This window comes from Oncorhynchus mykiss, chromosome 12 (assembly GCF_013265735.2).
Source record: "Oncorhynchus mykiss isolate Arlee chromosome 12, USDA_OmykA_1.1, whole genome shotgun sequence".
NCBI classification, from domain to species: Eukaryota; Metazoa; Chordata; class Actinopteri; order Salmoniformes; family Salmonidae; genus Oncorhynchus; species Oncorhynchus mykiss.
This window is the reverse complement of record NC_048576.1, coordinates 91,246,476-91,269,099: the sequence shown is the minus strand read 5'-3', so window position 1 is coordinate 91,269,099 and position 22,624 is coordinate 91,246,476.

Here is a 22,624-nt window from a genome sequence, read left to right as displayed (position 1 = left end):
GAGTTCCATGCCATCTCTGTGTAAGTAGGACATCTGGAGTTCCATGCCATCTCTGTGTAAGTAGGACATCTGGAGTTCGATGCCATCTCTGTGTAAGTAGGACATCTGGAGTTCGATGCCATCTCTGTGTAAGTAGGACATCTGGAGTTCGATGCCATCTCTGTGTAAGTAGGACATCTGGAGTTCGATGCCATCTCTGTGTAAGTCAGACATCTGGAGTTCGATGCCATCTCTGTGTAAGTCAGACATCTGGAGTTCGATGCCATCTCTGTGTAAGTCAGACATCTGGAGTTCGATGCCATCTCTGTGTAAGTCAGACATCTGGAGTTCGATGCCATCTCTGTGTAAGTAGGACATCTGGAGTTCGATGCCATCTCTGTGTAAGTAGGACATCTGGAGTTCCATGCCATCTCTGTGTAAGTAGGACATCTGGAGTTCGATGCCATCTCTGTGTAAGTAGGACATCTGGAGTTCGATGCCATCTCTGTGTAAGTAGGACATCTGGAGTTCGATGCCATCTCTGTGTAAGTAGGACATCTGGAGTTCGATGCCATCTCTGTGTAAGTCAGACATCTGGAGTTCGATGCCATCTCTGTGTATGTTGAACGTCTGGAGTTTGAACGTATGCCTGATGAGTCAAAGTAGAAGCAGCTGTTCACAGATGAATTAATCATTACATTTGTCACTGATGTTTGACTGTGAATGGCACTGTTAACATGCGGTATAAATCACCCAGTAGAAAAACTAGACTTAGGAATGGATTGGTTTCATTGAAGGTGGCGTGATCATGTTCATAACATAGATTTTGATTAAGTCCATTGGCTTTGTTCCCTGCCCACAAAAAAACAAGGCTCTGGTTTTATCTTGGCAAAATTGAATTATACTAAATTACTTTTTAATAACCAAGTAGTAAGTATATAATAACTACTAGTTGACCATGCCCCAGTCACTTCAGCACTTCAGCAGACAGGGGCATGGTCAACTGAGATCCACTGTGGCAGGCATGTGTGGCTGGCAGGGTTAAAGCCTTCTAACCAGAGGAAAGACCTGGGGGCCTTGCGACAGGCCCGTGAACCATAGGGGTGATTCCCTGGCCGCCGCACACAGTCCGCCTTTCACCTCCTTCTGTTCACACAAAGAGGAACTTATCCAAGCCCCCTTCTCCCTTCCCCACCAACCTCCCTCTCCATTCCCCACCTCCCCCTCTCTCCCCCTCTCCCTTCCTCACCTCTCCCTTCCCCACCTCCCCCTCTCTCCATTCCCCACCTCCCCCTCTCTCCCCCTCCACCCCCTCTCTCCCCCACTTCTTCATTATAACCAGGAGCCAAGTCTCACCACAGTATAATAAAAACCTGCCTGGCTGAACAGCCCCTGCCAGAGAATCACAGCACAGCAGACTAGGGAGGAGAGGAGAAGGTCCAGGTCCAACCTGTAGCAGTATACTGGAGAATAGGTGGCCAGACTGATGCTTGTACAGGTTGCTACAGTAGGTGGCAGTGTGGAGCAATGAGTGGGAGCTATAGGATTTCCATGGAGATGAATACAGTCATATACCAGTGTTGGCCATGTGAGTTTCCATGGTATTTGAAGATTGTTAAGAATTATATAATACATATGTATTAGTTATGTCAAGCCCCTGTTATAGTCCTGTTCATGTGAGTTTCATCGACATTAAAAGAACCCAAAGCAAAGTGAACCAAATAAATGTGTACAAATCATGATATCTTCTCTTTCAAGTTCAACCAAGTATACAGACTCAAAAGGCAGATGTAATTTAGTCAGTTATCAGAATATATTATAAAGTGGTGAAAGTGTCAGATCAGACTGATCAGTAGTACACTGGTCTACCGATACGTCATGCAGGTTTACAGTGCCTCCGTCAAACAGAAACTCAAAGGGCTGGGAAGATGGAGTGGAGCATTTGAAAGTATATATTTAATGATATCTGTGAAAACGAAAAAGAAAAACAGCCTAAAACATGGAAAAACAAAGTGTCAGACAGATTATTCCTGGGCAACATGTGTTACTTCTCCCTCAAATGGTAGGTGTCTGCCAAAAGCACTGCTCAGCCTCAGTACGGTCAAACGCTAGAAGGGTGAAGAAATAAACAGAACCAAATGAGATGGCTAGAAACTAAAATAGCAGCATTGGTGTAAAGAGACACTCAAACAACTGGAATAAATGATTCTGTATATTCCCCAGTTATAATAATAATAATAATAATATTATTCTCAACAGAAAGTTAAATTTATGTTTTCAATTACAGAAATGTAATTGGTCAACATGGTCCATTTAAGATATGTAAATAGCAGGGAAGTGCATAGCAGTGAATGGGAATAAGACAGATTGTCCACAGTATACGTTATTCACTTGGAGGCGTAGGTTCAAATCCCACTGATAACACTAACGACGTGCTATGTGTTCAGGCAGCACTAGCAGCAGAGTGGCGCCATGTTGGATCTCAGAATTCTACACTGATATATAATTTATTTTTATGAATGCAATTTCTAGTTGATAAGGCCAGTGTACATCAGCTATGTTTCCAGTTCACATCAATGCAATTGTGCCAGAGTTAGCTATGAAGCTAATTTACATCCCTAGTTCCATTAACATCTGTAATCTTCTCTAAGAGCTATGTATCCTCATATTGGCTAACGTCCAACCTTGACCCATACTCACCCTTGTTCTCTTCATGTGTCTGACTCCTGTTGAAGCCGAGGTACTACCTCTCCCATTCTGCCTGACTGACTCCTGTTGAAGTCGAGGTACTACCTCTCCCATTCTGCCTGTCTGACCCCTGTTGAAGTCGAGGTACTACCTCTCCCATTCTGCCTGTCTGACCCCTGTTGAAGTCGAGGTACTACCTCGTCCATTCTGCCTGTCTGACCCCTGTTGAAGCCGAGGTACTACCTCTCCCATTCTGCCTGTCTGACCCCTTCTGAAGCAGAGGTACTACCTCTCCCATTCTGCCTGTGCTGCCTACCGGCAGACACCTGTTCTGGATCTGTCACCGGTGGAGATTGATCTAAAACCTTACGTTTCCTCTGGTCCCTGGCGGACTTTAAAAAACGGGGGCCTTTGGGAGGCCACACACAGTCACAAAAACTCATACAGACTGTAGCATGAGAGTAAATTAACCTAGAGAACAATCCTCCTCGGACCATGTGTGGCTCAGACTAGGATATAGGGTTCAGACGAGTGAGAAAACATGGCTGTGTCAGGGTTGACTGACGTCTCGGCTGTCTCAGGATGGGCTGTTATGGCCTGGAACATACAGATACTATACTATACTGTAGATATTCTGTTATGGCCTGGAACATCCAGATACTATACTATACTGTCGGTATTCTGTTATGGCCTGGAACATACAGATACTATACTATACTGTATATATTCTGTTATGGCCTGGAACATACAGATACTATACTATACTGTATATATTCTGTTATGGCCTGGAACATACAGATACTATACTATACTGTAGATATTCTGTTATGGCCTGGAACATACAGATACTATACTATACTTTAGATATTCTGTTATGGCCTGGAACATCCAGATACTATACTGTAGATATTCTGTTATGGCCTGGAACATACAGATACTATACTATACTGTATATATTCTGTTAAGGCCTGGAACATACAGATACTATACTATACTGTAGATATTCTGTTATGGCCTGGAACATACAGATACTATACTATACTGTATATATTCTGTTATGGCCTGGAACATCCAGATACTATACTGTAGATATTCTGTTATGGCCTGGAACATACAGATACTATACTATACTGTAGATATTCTGTTATGGCCTGGAACATACAGATACTATACTATACTGTAGATATTCTGTTATGGCCTGGAACATACAGATACTATACTATACTGTCGGTATTCTGTGATGATACTGTAGTATTTAATATCACTCCCACATGATTCTTCCCAAACGCAAGTGGCAGGTAGAGTGTTGGGCCAGTAACACGGTGACAAATATGTTGTACAGTACATACCACAGTACAGTACTATGAATTGTACACTTGATCTCATTCACACTGTTCTCACTGATCCAGTATCAATGATTCTGACTGTGAAACTCATGAGCTGTGTTCCATATCTGCACATCTGTATGTATCTGTATGTTCCACATCATAACATAATATCTACAGCAGTATCTGTATGTATCACATCATAACATAATATCTACAGTAGTATCTGTATGTATCACATCATAACATAATATCTACAGTAGTATCTGTATGTATCACATCATAACATAATATCTACAGCAGTATCTGTATGTTCCACATCATAACATAATATCTACAGTAGTATCTGTATGTTCCACATCATAACATAATATCTACAGCAGTATCTGTATGTATCACATCATAACATAATATCTACAGTAGTATCTGTATGTATCACATCATAACATAATATCTACAGCAGTATCTGTATGTATCACATCATAACATAATATCTACAGTAGTATCTGTATGTATCACATCATAACATAATATCTACAGTAGTATCTGTATGTATCACATCATAACATAATATCTACAGTAGTATCTGTATGTATCACATCATAACATAATATCTACAGTAGTATCTGTATGTTCCACATCATAACATAATATCTACAGTAGTATCTGTATGTTTCATTTCATAACATAATATCTACAGTAGTATCTGTATGTATCACATCATAACATAATATCTACAGTAGTATCTGTATGTATCACATCATAACAGAATACCTACAATAGTATCTGTATGTATCACATCATAACATAATATCTACAGTAGTATCTGCATGTTCCACATCATAACATAATATCTACAGTAGTATCTGCATGTTCCATATCATAACATAATATCTACAGTAGTATCTGTATGTTTCACATCATAACATAATGCACATGTGTATTAATACAAGTGTGAAATAGGACAAGTATAAGGAATTATTAAATGCAAAGCTCTTTAGCTTATTTACACTGTTAGTTTAAATACACTACTGTTATCAAGACATGTTATCACAAGAAGCTAACACTGCTGGTAGATACGCAGAGGGATGTTCTCAACTTAAATACACTACTGTTGTCACAGACATGTCACATGATGCTAACACTGGGCCAGTATCACCCAGGCCCATATTTGTAGCTGTGCCATAACAGTTTATCTAATACATACAGTACACATATTGAGATGAGAGAGAAAGAGAGAGGTGGGAGAAAAAGGGAGACAGAGAGTGAGGAGAGAGGGAGAGCGATATGGAGGATAGAAGGGGGAGAGAGGGAGAAAGAGAGTGAGGAGAGGGAGAGTAAGGAGAGAGGGAGGAGAGAAAGAGTGTGTGAGGAGAGAGGGAGTGAGGGAGAGAGAGAGAGAGAGAGAGAGAGAGAGAGAGAGGGAGGATAGAGGGGGAGAGAGGAGATAGAGGGAGAACAGATAAATAAATAGACTGATAAGGAGAATGAGAGATAATCAACTTCATGGCTGTTTATCTAATACAGAGTGCACAGCGAGTCGACAGCTGGAGACGGAGAGAGAGAAGAAATGAATCTGAGTGAGATCAGGGCAGTTCAGGCTCTATCTGAACTAATTCATGGAGCAGCTCTGTTTTTGTTTCTCCAACACCTCCGTAATTAGGTATATGAATTACTCTGCTGATGGCCAGAGCAGGCCTTTATAAACCTCGAGGAAGACTGTCTCTGGCTGCTTGGCTGATATATTTATGAGAGCAAGCAAATGCTAACACTATTGATGTTTCCATAATCACCTTCTCTGGGTTGAAGGGCTAGTCATGAGTGACTGCAAGGGAGTGCTAAGATTGCACCCCAAATGGCACCCTATTCCCTATTTAGTGCACTACTTTGACCAGGGCCAACAGTTATGGACTATATGGGAAATAGGGTGCCATTTGGGATGCACCCTAAATGTATCTAACAGATTGTGTAATGGAAGAATGTGGAGAATCTTAGTTGGATAGAGATCAGCCTTGGGCTTAAGTATGACAGTGTTGTAAATTCTCAGACATTAACACATGGACAGAGATGGAAATGTTTTCAACAGGATCTCACTGTTTTACCCAATTTTACTTCAGATTCTGACGTTCATCCATTCTCCAAATGTCACATTTCGTGCTGTTTTGGACACCCTGTGTTCCTTTTCCTGCTGCCACTCGTCCTTTCTGCAAGCTCCACCTACATTCATTCTGAATGGTTCAATTAAGGGATAAGGTTTGGGATAGGTAAATAGTTACATCACTGGGATTGAACACGCGACCCTCGGAGCCGGAGATAAACCCAAGCCAACTTGATTGTTGTCTCGCTCACCGTTGCCCCTAGTGGCTGGTTTTAAAGCCATCTTCCAACATCCTCAGGACACGAATTTCGAAGTGAATCTTGAGCAACCTTGCTGAACGTTTTAGGGGTAAGGTGGATTAATAACTGAGTTACAGTGGTTTTGTTTGAGTGACTTCATTACCAAGTTTTACCTGAGTGCCAATCAAGGTCAGTTTATTTACCCAGGGAAGGCAAATATACATACTGCTCCAGTAACTACTCAGGCTTTGTGTATTAGGGGTGTGTGTGTGTGTGTATGTGTGTGTGTGTATGTGTGTTGCAGGTGCCAAGGAGTATTCCCTCTGCAGTACTCCAGAGCAAAGCAAGCCAACATCAGCTGGATTGAGAATGACAATCCTGACAGCATTATAGCCGCACACTCATGAACCTACACACACACAGGCACACACAGAGTCTGTCAGTCAAACCCGCACACAGGCACGCACGCACAGTCACACACTCAGTCACACAAACACACACACACACACACACCCCTAATCTGCATCCCCAGGATTTGTGTCCAAACTACTAGTCTATAGGCTGTGGTCTCTCTGTTTGTTGTCCGTTGCTGAGCGCAGACTTTAAATAAACATGGCTTGATAAGCCAGGGGCCAGACCGTGAACTTTAGCCCTTCCAAGTTCCGATTGGGGTCCTCGGCATGAGGTTTACCAGGTGATGCTGTCTACATCCCAAATGACCCCCTATTCCCTATATAGTATAGTGCACTAACTTTTGACCAGGGCCCATAGAGCTCCCATCAAAAGTAATGCACTATGTAGGGAATAGGAGTCCATTTTGGAGGAAGCCATGGGGATAGCCCCAAATGAATTAAGATTTTCTGGGGATGGGGAGGTTGGTAAACATTTGGAGTGGATGAGGGGGTGTTGGTAGGAAATTTACTCTGTCCAGAGTGTCCTGACCTAGAGGTGACTAGGTTAAGAGGGACATGGTGACCTAGAGGTGACTAGGTTAAGAGGGACATGGTGACCTAGAGGTGACTAGGTTAAGAGGGACATGGTGACCTAGAGGTGACTAGGTTAAGAGGGACATGGTGACCTAGAGATGACTACGTTAAGAGAGACATGGTAACGAGAGGATCAGATCTTCAGTTTTTTCCCCAGCGATGGACCACCATAGGATCCTTCTCCTTAATCTCGCTTCTCTGCATTCTATGCAATATTTGACATTTAATTTATTATCTTTAAATATATCCATTGATTTCCTTTTTGTAGTTTGATTTGTTTATAAAACAATAAATACTGAAGCTGTCATGATTTATTATATTTTTTACCCATATTTTAGCGACTTTAACCCAACAATAGCGACCTCGTCAAGAGGTTCAGACCTGGTGTAAAGGTTAAAGTATTGGCAGTCACTGGACCCAGGCTTTATGTCCCGGTCTTGGCTACCCCCAAAATTGCTACATTGTTGTCAGAAGTGGGATGGTGCCCGTGAGGCCATCAGAGAGGTGTGTAAAGTTGAATTCGGAAGTTTACATACACCTTAGCCAAATACATTTAAACTCAGATTTTCACAATTCCTGACATTTAATCCTGGTAAAAATTCCCTGTCTTAGGTCAGTTAGCATCACCACTTTATTTTAAGAATGTGACATGTCAGAATAATAGTAGAGAGAATGATTTATTGCAGCTTATATTTCTTTCATTACATTCCCAGTGGGTCAGAAGTTTACATTTACATTGCCTTTAAATTATTTAACTTGATTCAAACGTTTTGGGTAGCCTTCCACGAGCTTCCCACAATAAGTTGGGTGAATTTTGGCCCATTCCTCCTGACAGAGTGTCACGTTCATCATAAGAATGAGTGGACCAAGGTGCAGCGTGAGTACAGTTCCACATATTTATTACAGTGAAACGTCAAAACAACAATGAATTAACGACGTAGTGCACATAGGCACTAAACAAAACAATATCCCACAACACAGATGGGAAAAGGGACACACTAAGTATGATCTCCAATTAGAGGTAACGATTATCAGCTGCCTCCAATTGGGAACCATACACACACAACAACACAGAAACACGACACCTAGAAACCCCCCTTAGTCACGCCCTGGAAGCTCTGGAAGCGACGCCCTGGAAGCACTGCACTCGCCCTGAAGAGTGTGTCACCAGCCCTGAGTCTCCAGCGACGGTCTACAGCCCGGAACCTCCAGTGACGGTCCACGGCCCGGAGCTTCCTGTGCCGGTGCCATGGCTGGAGCCTTCCTCTGCTCCGGCCATGGAGCGGGACTGGACACCGTGCCTGGACTGGGCACCGGCGTCCAGTACCGCTCTATGACCGGAGCCTTCCTCTGCACCGATGCCCAGTCCAGGCACGGCGCCCAGTCCTGCACCATGGCCGGAGCCTTCCTCTGCGCTGGTGCCCAGTCCAGGCACGGCGTCCAGGCACGGCGTCCAGTCCCGCTCCATGGCCGAAGCCTTCCTCTGCGCCGTTGCCCAGTCCAGGAACGGCGTCCAGTCCCGCTCCATGGCCGGAGCCTTCCTCTGCGCCGGTGCCCAGTCCAGGCACGGCGTCCAGGCACGGCGTCCAGTCCCGCTCCATGACCGAGCCTTCTTCTGCGCCGGTGCCCAGTCCAGGCACGGCGTCCAGTCCCGCTCCATGGCCGGAGCCTTCTTCTGCGCCGGTGCCCAGTCCAGGCACGGCGTCCAGTCCCGCTCCATGGCCGGAGCCTTCCTCTGCGCCGGTGCCCAGTCCAGGCACGGCGTCCAGGCACGGCGTCCAGTCCCGCTCCATGATCGAGCCTTCTTCTGCGCCGGTGCCCAGTCCAGGCACGGCGTCCAGTCCCGCTCCATGGCCGGAGCCTTCCTCTGCGCCGGTGTCCAGTCCAGGCACGGCGTCCAGTCCCGCTCCATGGCCGGAGCCTTCCTCTGCACCGGTGCCCAGTCCAGGCACGGCGTCCAGGCACGGCGTCCAGGCACGGCGTCCAGTCCCGCTCCATGGCCGGAGCCTTCCTCTGCGCCGGTGCCCAGTCCAGGCACGGCGTCCAGGCACGGCGTCCAGTCCCGCTCCATGACCGAGCCTTCCTCTGCGCCGGTGCCCAGTCCAGGCACGGCGTCCAGTCCCGCTCCATGGCCGGAGCCTTCCTCTGCGCCGGTGCCCAGTCCAGGCACGGCGTCCAGGCACGGCGTCCAGTCCCGCTCCATGACCGAGCCTTCTTCTGCGCCGGTGCCCAGTCCAGGCACGGCGTCCAGTCCCGCTCCATGGCCGGAGCCTTCCTCTGCGCCGGTGCCCAGTCCAGGCACGGCGTCCAGTCCCGCTCCATGGCCGGAGCCTTCCTCTGCGCCGGTGCCCAGTCCAGGCACGGCGTCCAGTCCCGCTCCATGGCCGGAGCCTTCCTCTGCACCGGTGCCCAGTCCAGGCACGGCGTCCAGGCACGGCGTCCAGTCCCGCTCCATGGCCGGAGCCTTCTTCTGCGCCGGTGCCCAGTCCAGGCACGGCGTCCAGTCCCGCTCCATGGCCGGAGTCTTCCTCTGCGCCGGTGCCCAGTCCAGGCACGGCGTCCAGGCACGGCGTCCAGTCCCGCTCCATGGCCGGAGCCTTCCTCTGCGCCGGTGCCCAGTCCAGGCACGGCGTCCAGGCACGGCGTCCAGTCCCGCTCCATGACCGAGCCTTCCTCTGCGCCGGTGCCCAGTCCAGGCACGGCGTCCAGTCCCGCTCCATGACCGAGCCTTCTTCTGCGCCGGTGCCCAGTCCAGGCACGGCGTCCAGTCCCGCTCCATGGCCGGAGCCTTCTTCTGCGCCGGTGCCCAGTCCAGGCACGGCGTCCAGGCACGGCGTCCAGGCACGGCGTCCAGTCCCGCTCCATGACCGGAGCTTGACAGTCTCTAGACCCTGCATCGAGTAGGGGTCTTGACTACCCCATGAAATCCGTATAATATAGTTTGTCATTTACATTTCAGTAATTTAGTAGATGCTCTCATCCAGAGCGACTTAACGGCTGTTCTACAACTATTGCAACTATTGCAGCGTCAGCGGTTGGCCGTCACTTTCCTTCAGTTATATAACATGTAATACTAAAACACTGCTTGTTAAAAATTACTTCATGGAAAACAGGAGAATGTCACCTTTAGCATTACAGTGAAAAAAACATAGTTTACATCACGTTGTGATTTTGGATGGGAGCAGAATCTCCAAAAACAGCTGTTTTCCTCATGAAAGTTATCTACAATGTCCCCTTACAGTATATCTCTGGTTTTTGTAAAGTCAAAGACAACCAAACATTCTGTAAATAAACATCAGTGGTGTATTTAGTCAAATATCAGGCCCAAAACACTTATTTTTCTATTGGCCCCATACTCTATGTCCAGTAATATCGGTTTATTAGTAACAACATAGTAAAAGCTGTATATGTGAACATACTACAAATGCAGCGGCATAGCTGGGTATCTAGTCTATGATCCCAGATAGTAGCAGTTGGTATTAAGCTCAGGTGGTCATGGTTAGCTTAGCGTAAACAACTGTTTCTGTTTGCTAATGGGATCAACTCTGTGACATGCAGTGGATGATGTGTGGTCCAAGCATTGGTTTAAAAAGTGGTACTTAAAGTTACTGCTGTGTGTGCGTGTGCGTGTGTGCGTGCGTGTGTGGGTGCGTGTGTGTGTGTGTGTGTGTGATATCCCTTAAGGAACATGAGAAGTGCTCATGACTCTCTGCCTCTTACCATACTTTAGCCTTCATTCCATTCGGATGTATTTATTTGTGTAAGTTAAGTATGTTACCGTCAGCCTGTTCTAACGTATTCTTCCTCTCTCTCCAATTCTGTTTACACACAGTCTCACGTAAAAATAGTTTCCAAGTGAGTGCCAAAGCAAATTCGGGAAAATAAAGTGAGAATATTTCCTTCTTTTAAGAAGAACGAAGGTCCTTGGCTTATTTGTAATGAAACTCGCTGGTTCCAGCCCGGGCCGGCCCTTTGCCCTTTCTGAGGCGTCTTTGTAGGCCAGCAAATGTCCGACGAAACCACAAATTATCATTGGAGCAAGGCAGGCCTCATGCCTCCCCAGTGTGGCCAAGGACGCCTCCCCTGAAGGTCAGGATTTACTGCATCTGTCCAAATAAACATGTCAAAGCGCTGCAGCGGACAGAGAGAGAGGAGTGGAGGGGGAGCACACTTCACGGAGAGTAAGGGAGTCAGATCCTACACCTTAGTGTGTGTGTGTGTGTGTGTGTGTGTGTGTGTGTGTGTGTGTGTGTGTGTGTGTGTGTGTGTGTGTGTGTGTGTGTCTGTGTCTGTGTCTGTGTCTGTGTCTGTGTCTGTGTCTGTGTCTGTGTCTGTGTGTGTGTCAATCTGTGTCTTTGAGAGGGAGTGAGGTAGGGTTTCTGCTGTTGCCATGCTCTGGGAGTAGGGATTCGGGACTATGGCCACACACCAGCAATTAGACTAGCTTTTTCAATAAAGTATGTCCTGGTTATAATGAACAGTTATATATACATGTTGCTGTTAGAATGAACAGTTATATATACATGTTGCTGTTAGAATGAACAGTTATATATACATGTTGCTGTTAGAATGAACAGTTATATATACATGTTGCTGTTAGAATGAACAGTTATATATACATGTTGCTGTTAGAATGAACAGTTATTAATACATGTTGCTGTTAGAATGAACAGTTATTAATACATGTTGCTGTTAGAATGAACAGTTATTAATACATGTTGCTGTTAGAATGAACAGTTATATATACATGTTGCTGTTAGAATGAACAGTTATTAATACATGTTGCTGTTAGAATGAACAGTTATATATACTCTAAGGACCGACATCAGAGATGAGAAGCAGGAACGGGGAGTCAACATTTAATCAGGAAACAGATAAAGACCAAGACAATAACAGCGTCAACACACAGGTACAAAATTACAAACGATAATTCATTCTTAAGCAGGGAACAGAGTGGGGAACTAGACAGATATAGGGGAGGTAATGACAGAGGTGATTGAGTCCAATAATCTCTCTCGGAGGACCGGAGCACTTTAAAGTCCCCGGCCACTAGGAGCGCTTTAAAGTCCCCGGCAACTAGGAGCACTTTAAAGTCCCCGGCCACTAGGAGCTCTTTAAAGTCCCCGGCAACTAGGAGCACTTTAAAGTCCCCGGCCACTAGGAGCGCTTTAAAGTCCCCGGCCACTAGGAGCTCTTTAAAGTCCCCGGCCACTAGGAGCTCTTTAAAGTCCCCGGCCACTAGGAGCTCTTTAAAGTCCCCGGCCACTAGGAGCACTTTAAAGTCCCCGGCCACTAGGAGCACTTTAAAGTCCCCGGCCACTAGGAGCACTTTAAAGTCCCCGGCCACTAGGAGCTCTTTAAAGTCCCCGGCCACTAGGAGCTCTTTAAAGTCCCCGGCCACTAGGAGCTCTTTAAAGTCCCCGGCCACTAGGAGCTCTTTAAAGTCCCCGGCCACTAGGAGCTCTTTAAAGTCCCCGGCCAATAGGAGCGCCGCATCTGGATGAGCATGTTCTTGTTTGCTTATGGCCTTAAACAGCTCATTGAGAGAGGTCTTAGTGCCAGCAGTACATCTCTGATTTTGTCCATATCCATTTTTTTTTTAAAGTTACTGTGAAGTAAAATCATAATAGTCATCTTCATAATAGTTCATTCTAGTATATAATGTACTTTATATGTTTCTACTTTACAAACTTACATTTTCATTATGTAATTCTCAAAATCTGTAGCTGACAAACCAGTTAAAAATCTATAGGTTTACCAAGCGGTTAAGTGATTATCAATTTAGAGCAGTCGGATTAAGTAATAGTAAATTCTGTTTAATTAACAAATGAAAAAACAATCATATCAAGAAATGTGAGCATTGCTTCGTGAAAAGCAGGTACTTTATTTAAACATCTATTGCAATGTGAAACGTATTTCTAGAATAAACCCTGATTACGTTTGGTGAAAAAGTGATTTTGTGTCCTCCCTAATCTTTACTGGTGTTATCTACAAACATGTAAATCAGGAGTGTCCTGTAAGATCTCAGAGTATTCCTCAGGGTATATCATGACAGATTCTCTACCCCCACTGACCTTTCTCCCTCAGCTCCTCTGTCAACAGTCTGCTGGATTGACTAATCTGTTGCTTCCATTACGGTACAGAAAGAGTCTCCAGTGGCCCATAGTTGAGGAATCTTCTGTCCTCCTCTCTTTGTGTGAATGTTTGTTCATGTCTGTGTGTGTTCATGTGTGTGTTTATGTGTGCGTATGTGTACTATCATCACGTGAGTATGTGGGTGCATGTATATTCTTCAGGGAGACCATTTTTAAAGCACAGTATATACTTTTATCATCCGTGGTCATATTTGACCTTAATAAAATCTTGTGTTCAGCACAAGCTTGAAGTCCTGTACATGGTTCGTAAAACAGTGAAGGAGCTAAACCATATATTTTTATGTTGAGCATAAAATGGATTTCTTGTACGTAAAACCTGGTTGACTATGAAAACGGCTAAATAAGTTAAATATATTTCCTTTCATTTCAGTTCTATTGGTGTAAATTTGGAGATTATTGGTTAAGCCTATACTCTATACACACACAGACACTCACACACACACACACACACACACACACACACACACACACACACACACACACACACGCACAAACTTCACAGTACAGATTCATACTAATAAAGTAGCTGGGCCGTTGGATAAATGTGCACATTATTTTATTATTGGCCCAAAGAGGCTAAACTGTTCCAATAATAATGAGAATGATTGATAGTGGTAATTCACCCTGCATTGTAACTACACCTTTGTAACCTCGCATTCAGTAGTTCATATTGGAGGAGAGAGAGCAAGGCCTTTTACTCTACGTGTATTCTACCACTGATAAAGTTACTTATGAACAGAACAAATATACAGTATTATTAATGAGTGTACTGTATCTACTGTATTCATCATATTGCCTTTATTGTTGTGTTATTAACTCTCAATCACTGTCTAACTATTTTGATATTACGTATTTGTCATGATGTTAAAGTACAATCTTCATAGAGATACAGTACATTACAACTAAACGTGCGGAGAGTTTGTTTGTATTCGCTACTGTTGAAATGGCCTCCCATCAACTTGGCGCTGTCATTGGAGGAAAACATCCATTCGACAGTGAAGTTGAAAAATCGAACACCTTTTGTCAATCTCTCTGCAGATGTTCCCCCTGATTGACTGACAAACACACATACACACGCACACACACACACACACACACACACACACACACACAGGGTTGAGCAGACCTGGTAGCTCCATGCATTGCAATGGAACAACTGTTTTCCTGAAGATTCCCCCTGCACTGCCACTGGAACAACAGTCACTCTGTGTCAGTGAGTTCAAGTGAAACAAATTAGACCCATGATTAATGAATGGGAATAACAGCTCAACACACTGACAGAACAGGCCACAGTGATGGGAGTCCCAGACGGAGATCCCCTTCAGTCCCCTTCTGCCCTCAGAGCTGACATTAACCCATTTAGTATCAACACCAGGTCTCCCCGAGCTCCCATCACTAGGCTGCTGCTGCCCATATAACTCACTCTCACTATGAGCACCTTACAGGGCCCTAGGAGCTCCTCTCTCTAAACCAGGCCAACCTACTACACACAGTCAGTCAGTCAGACTCATGTATATCATAGCAGTGTTAGTTGACTTATGAAAGTCTATGACAGTCTATGCACACACACACATCTCTGCGTGAAATGTCTAGGATATTGAAATACTGAAAAAAAAGGTTCAGCACGGCTAATTAATTTCCATAATGTAAAATGCAAACACGTTTCTGAGCAGGCTCCTTTGTCAGAGCAGCATTGAGTCTCAGTGGAAAATTTAACATGTTTGAAATATTGGTTAGAGTGCCAGCACACAACAACTATCTGGCTCGATAAGTAATATGTTGGAACATAGCACATGCAGTTTCAAAAGAAGAATGTATGTTGAAATTACATTTTTTGTTATACAATTCCTAAAAAATGATGTAAAACATTTTTTCTAAAGAAAAACTCTGGATAATATCATGACTGTTATCTGGCTAACACAATACCTGTTATCTGGCTAACATAATACCTGTTATCTGGCTAACATAATGACTGTTATCTGGCTAACATAATACCTGTTATCTGGCTAACATACGTAATACCTGTTTTCTGGCTAACATAATACCTGTTATCTGGCTAACATAATACCTGTTATCTGGCTAACATAATACCTGTTATCTGGCTAACATAATACCTGTTATCTGGCTAACATAATACCTGTTATCTGGCTAACATAATACCTGTTATCTGGCTAACATAATACCTGTTATCTGGCTAACATAATACCTGTTATCTGGCTAACATAATACCTGTTATCTGGCTAACATAATACCTGTTATCTGGCTAACATAATGACTGTTATCTGGCTAACATAATACCTGTTATCTGGCTAACATAATACCTGTTATCTGGCTAACATAATACCTGTTATCTGGCTAACATACGTAATACCTGTTTTCTGGCTAACATAATACCTGTTATCTGGCTAACATAATACCTGTTATCTGGCTAACATAATACCTGTTATCTGGCTAACATAATACCTGTTATCTGGCTAACATAATACCTGTTCTCTGGCTAACATAATACCTGTTCTCTGGCTAACATAATACCTGTTTTCTGGCTAACATAATACTTATTTTCTGGCTAACATAATACCTGTTCTCTGGCTAATATACTGTAATGGCTGTACCTTTTCCAGGAAACGTTGCACTGCCAAATATTCCATAATGGGGTTGAACGCACACACAAACTTCCTTTGCAAGAGTCTGTGTACAAACCCTTTGCATTTATTTGATTATTCTCCCTAGAGGTAGTATGCATTAAACAGTAATCACAAAATGCAATCACTCTCAGAGTTTGTGTCAATGTGGCTGTGTAGAAAGACTTCTGTGTGCGGATAATGGACAACAGCAGTGATGTGTATGGGAGCTCAGTAGACTACGAGACAAAGCCGTACAACGACGTTGGGACTGGACGAGACCAGTTGGTCAACAAGTCCAGAAACTGTCATTTGGCGTTGACAGCTATGTTGGAGATGACAGACATGACGTGTCAGCACCCTGAGTGCCCTGCGAGAGTGTTGCCGGTGGCCTTCACAAGGATGTCTTTCTGCAAACCGCTCGCTGCGCAAATATACAATACCCTGGCAAGCATGGAGTCCACCTCCCTCGAGTCTCTGTGGATCCCTAGATTAGAGAACAGAATGACTAAACTAAAGAGGTCTTTGCCTCCGTTAAAGGCCAATCGTTCAAATACCCCCTGTAACCTCCTCCTCCCTGCATTCTAGATCTCCTGTCTACTGTTCGACTGTTAGAGAGCACCTCTCCTCACTCACTACTTCAAGCTGACACAGGAAGTGGAGAGAAATTCAATGCAACTGACATTCTACTTCCCAGAATGCCACTGGTGTAAATATGACACTGACCCTGACAGGCACACCTGTTTTAGATCAATAGCTGACTAACCGAAGTTTGTCAGTATTTAAAAACAGTGTTTTGAAGGGACGTTAGACATGGTGTGGCACATCACAAAGCACAACACATAAACAAGTTGGTTTTAACCTCATTCAAGTGACAAACAATAACCACTGCAGTACTCAAAAAGGCTGCAAACAGAAAATGCAGAACATGCAGAAAGTGAGCTCCTCCACCTGCCTGTACCCTCCAACTAAGCTACAGTAGTCTCCAGACCATGTGTCAAAACCCAGAGAGGTATGACAAGTGTGTGAACTATTGACCCTGTTTATGAGCTTCCCTGGGGGGCCTAATAGGGACAGACTGTTTGTAAATTGAATAAGATGTTCACCCTGTGAATTGATTTCGTTTGACACCAGCAAGTTCTTGACAAAGAAGCACTACTTTCTCTAGACCTCCCTCAGGCTAATGAACTGTTCATTTGGTCATATGTAACTAAGGGCCCTCGAAATACTGTGACTACAGGCAAGTAGACATGCATCGACAGGTTGGGATGTTTGGTAACTGAAAGGGGGGACACTACAATCAGAGAGAGAAGAGGGGAGAGAGGGAGGGCAAGAGAAGATAGATTATCCTGCAAGTTCAAGGTTAAGAAAAGTGGATCCATGTCTAGAATAACAAATTGAGAGAATCAATCAACCTGTAGTTTTGGTAACTGGTCTATTCAAATGCAACATAAATTACTGACATTTAAGATTCCATTTGTCTGCCATTTCTATTTCAGGTCATGTGCCTTTCAGCATGTCCTTGTTTGTCAACTGAATATTGTTTAGGTTTAGGTAGGGGATTACTTTTAATGGTAGAGGTTAGGTAGGGAATTACTTTTAATGGTAGAGGTTAGGTAGGGAATGACTTAAAGGTAGAGGTTAGGTAGGGAATTACTTTTAATGGTAGAGGTTTAGGTAGAGAATGACTTAAAGGTAGAGGTTAGGTAGAGAATGACTTAAAGGTAGAGGTTTAGGTAGAGAATGACTTAAAGGTAGAGGTTTAGGTAGAGAATGACTTAATAAAGGTAGAGGTTTAGGTAGAGAATGACTTAAAGGTAGAGGTTAAGGTAGAGAATGACTTAATAAAGGTAGAGGTTTAGGTAGAGAATGACTTAAAGGTAGAGGTTTAGGTAGAGAATGACTTAAAGGTAGAGGTTTAGGTAGAGAATTACTTAAAGGTAGAGGTTTAGGTAGAGAATGACTTAATAAAGGTAGAGGTTTAGGTAGAGAATGACTTAAAGGTAGAGGTTAAGGTAGAGAATGACTTAATAAAGGTAGAGGTTTAGGTAGAGAATGACTTAAAGGTAGAGGTTTAGGTAGAGAATGACTTAAAGGTAGAGGTTTAGGTAGAGAATGACTTAATAAAGGTAGAGGTTTAGGTAGAGAATGACTTAAAGGTAGAGGTTAAGGTAGAGAATGACTTAATAAAGGTAGAGGTTTAGGTAGAGAATGACTTAAAGGTAGAGGTTTAGGTAGAGAATGACTTAAAGGTAGAGGTTTAGGTAGAGAATGACTTAAAGGTAGAGGTTAGGTAGATAATTACTTAAAGGTAGAGGTTAAGGTAGAGAATGACTTAAAGGTAGAGGTTAGGTAGAGAATGACTTAAAGGTAGAGGTTAGGTAGATAATTACTTTTAATGGTAGAGGTTTAGGTAGAGAATGACTTAAAGGTAGAGGTTAGGTAGAGAATTACTTAAAGGTAGAGGTTTAGGTAGAGAATGACTTAAAGGTAGAGGGTTAGGTAGGGAATTACTTTTAATGGTAGAGGTTAGGTAGAGAATGACTTAAAGGTAGAGGTTAGGTAGAGAATGACTTAAAGGTAGAGGTTAGGTAGAGAATGACTTAAAGGTAGAGGTTTAGGTTGAGAATGACTTAATGGTAGAGGTTTAGGTAGAGAATGACTTAATGGTAGAGGTTTAGGTAGAGAATGACTTAATGGTAGAGGTTTAGGTAGAGAATGACTTAATGGTAAAGGTTTAGGTAGAGAATGACTTAATGGTAAAGGTTTAGGTAGAGAATGGGAGCTGGGGAGAAGATCTGAGCCAAGGTCAATGGTAGATTTTTTTTCTGAAACAGCAGGATGCTTTTGAAGAGGCCAGGAATTCCCTTCAAGCTGACAGTAGGAAATTAACATATCTGGTTTATCAGTTATGTCTAGGATTCTAGCCTGAAATCCATACAATATGTCCAATACACACAATGGACTTTAGACTGTAGTTACATCTCCTTCACAGTGTCCATATTAGGACAGTCTCAGTGTCAGCTGGACTTGTATCAGTCCTCTTCAAAAGATGAATGTTACTCACATGGACATAGCATGAACCAGAGCTAGCTGGCTGTCTTCCAGTACAAGGAGAGAGGAGACGGCAATACATCTGCTGGAGTCTTCTTCTGGACTAAAACTTTCAACACTCAAGCTCAGATTTGATACCTCTGTTTCAGCCTGGAGCAAAGTGTTAGACATCAACTGCTCTAGTAGAAGTGGAGCTTTTTTCTGGAATGACTTTATGACTTGCAGGGGAAAAGTCTTCTGTCTCTCCTGTTAAGTTAATAATGACGTTCTGAGTGTTGAACAAATGCCCTGACCAAGGAGTTAGACTAAAGACAAATGTGTTGTAGGAGTAGGGTGAGTACAGGGAATAAGAGTCGTGCCCCATCCATCAGGGAGTGTGTACATGCTCACATGCATATGCACGTACACACACACATGCACACACACATTTACACACCTCTCACAGTGATTAGACTCTCTCGGGAAACCTATTCCCTTCAACTGGCAGGAAATGACAGAGTGAAATTATTGTAGAGAAAAAAAGCTATTTGATTTTCCAAAGTTATTTTTTTATTAAAGAAATGAGTCTGAGGCGTCTTGAACTTGTTACAGTAGGACCTGGCCAAGCAATGGCCTGCAGTCATTCAGTAAAATCAACATGTGAGAAAGACTATGTCTGAAAAAGTGAAGAGATTCATCTGATATTAGAGGTACTGACAGGCAGCTAATGGCAAGTAAGTTACTGTAAAATGTACAGTAATCCATTCAGAGTACAAATGTACATGTTGTTCTGAAATAAGTAATTAATCTGGAGAAACAATAAGCAACCACATTCCCCTTTCTTTTTGAGTTATTAAAATTCAAACAAATATACAATAGCTTGAAGAGTTACAATATTGACACAATACCGTCAAATATGTTACAAGGGTACTATTTTATTTACATATAAATCATATCACTAGGAGTAAAACGTATATGCGTACAACCTCTTCACTACAGAGGGGAAGGGTTGTGTAAAAGCAAGGAGAGAGAGAGAGAGGAGAAAGTGAAAGAGCTCATTGTTTTAGTTCGTAAAAACCAGTAGCAGATAAGGGCCACATGTCTCTATGGAAACCAGAACCACCTGGAGCCAGAGTCCAATTATGGAAACCACAACGTCAACAGGAACGCGTGCTATGGTAGGGAGTGAGAGTAGAAGACGAAAAGAGCTCCTGATTGTGCAAACTATAATCAGAAGGCTAAATATATAAACTAAAAGGTTGTGTGGACACTGCGCTACATCACAGTTCATTTCCATCAGGCCAGGTAAGCTATCACTCAAGGCCACAGGCCACAGGCCTCAGCCCGATGACACATTTACAGCACTTATAATGTGAGAGACTGTCACTAGTCCAGATACCATATCCTTTTATTTTTACAGGGTGAATGCTGAATACTGTAACGATTACGTGCTTCCTTAAAACACGTCTAAATCACCCACATCCCAGTGAGTGGAGACATTAAGCTAATATCTCCCCTAATAGCCCCTAGCATGTCTGAGGTATAGGGAGTGAAGAGTACTACATGATGAGTACTGGATACAGTAAGACTGCTGTTGTGAACAGGCCATTATGAGAGAAGACTTGGTCATTTAAAACAACAAATATTTCACCTTTATTTAACCAGGTAGGCTAGTTGAGAACACCTTTATTTAACCAGGTAGGCCAGTTGAGAACACCTTTATTTAACCAGGTAGGCCAGTTGAGAACAAGTCATGATTTACAACTGCGACCTGGCCAAGATAAAGCAAAGCAGTGCGGCACAACCAACAACACAGAGTTACACATGGAGTAAACAAACATGCAGTCAATAATACAATAGAGAAAGTATGTATACAGTGTGTGCAAATGAGGTAGGATAAAGGGGGTGAGGCAATAAATAGGCCAGAGTGGCAAAATTGTTACAGTATGGCAAATTAAACAATGGGGTGATAGATGTGTAGAAGATGAGTGTGCAAGTAGCGGTACTGGGGTGCAAAGGAGCAAAATACATAAAATAAATAACAATATGGGGATGAGGTAGTTGGATGGGCTGTTTACAGATGGGCTATGTACAGGTGCAGTGATCTGTGAACTGCTCTGACAGCTGGTGCTTAAAGCTAGTGAGGGAGATATGAGTCTCCAGCTTCAGTGATTTTTGCAGTTTGTTCCAGTCATTGGCAGCAGATAACTGGAAGGAAAGGCGGCCAAAGGAGGAATTGGCTTTAGGGGTGACATGTTAAATATACCTGCTGGAGCGCTTGCTGTGGATGGGTGCTGCTATGGTGACCAGTGAGCTGAGATAAGGCGGGGCTTTACCTAGCAACGACTTATAGATGACCTAGAGCCAGTGGGTTTGGCAACGGATATGAAGCGAGGGCCAGCCAACGAGAGCATACAGGTCGAAGTGGTGGGTAGTATATTGGGCTTTGGTGACAAAACGGATGGCACTGTGATAGACTGCATCCAATTTGTTGAGTGTTGGAGGCTATTTTGTAAATTACATCGCCGAAGTCCAGGATTGGTAGGATAGTCAGTTTTACAATGGTATGTTTGGCAGCATGAGTGAAGGATGCTTCGTTGTGAAATAGGAAGCCGATTCTAGGTTTAATTTTGGATTGGAGATGCTTAATGTGAGTCTGGAAGGAGAGTTTACAGTCTAATCAGACACCTAGGTATTTGTAGTTGTCCAAATATTCAAATTCAGAACTGTCCAGAGTAGTGATGCTGGACGGGTGGGTAGGTGTGTGCAGCTATCGGTTAAAGAGCATGCACTTAGTTTGGCTTGCATTTAAGAGCAGTTGGAGGCCACGGAAGGAGAGTCTGGAGGTTAGTTAACACAGTGTCAAAAGAAGGGCCAGAAGTATACAGAATGGTGTCGTCTGCGTAGAGGTGGATCAGAGAATCACCAGCAGCAAGAGCAACATAATTGATGTGTACAGAGAAAGTAGTTGGCCCAAGGATTGAACCCTGTGGCACCCCCATAGAGACTGCCAGAGGTCCAGACAACAGGCCCTCCGATTTCACACACTGAACTCTGTCAGAGAAGTAGTTGGTGAAACAGGCTAGGCAGTCATTTGAGGAACCAAGGCTGTTGAGTCTGCCGATAAGAAAGCCTTGGCCAGGTCGATGAATACAGCATTATTGTCTCTTATCGATAGCGGTTATGATATCGTTTAGGACCTTGAGAGTGGCTGAGGTGCACCCATGACCAGCTCGGAAACCAGATTGCATAGCGGAGAAGGTACGGTGGGATTCGAAATGGTCGGTGATCTGTTTGTTAACTTGGCTTTCGAAGAACTTAGTAGGGCAGGGTAGGATAGATATAGGTAGATAGCAGTTTGGGTCTAGAGTGTCTTCCACTTTGAAGAGGGGGATGACCGCGGTAGCTTTCCAATCTTTGGGGATCTCAGATGATACAAAAGAGAGGTTGAACAAGCTAGTAATAGGGGTTGCAACAATTTTGGAGGATAATTTTAGGAA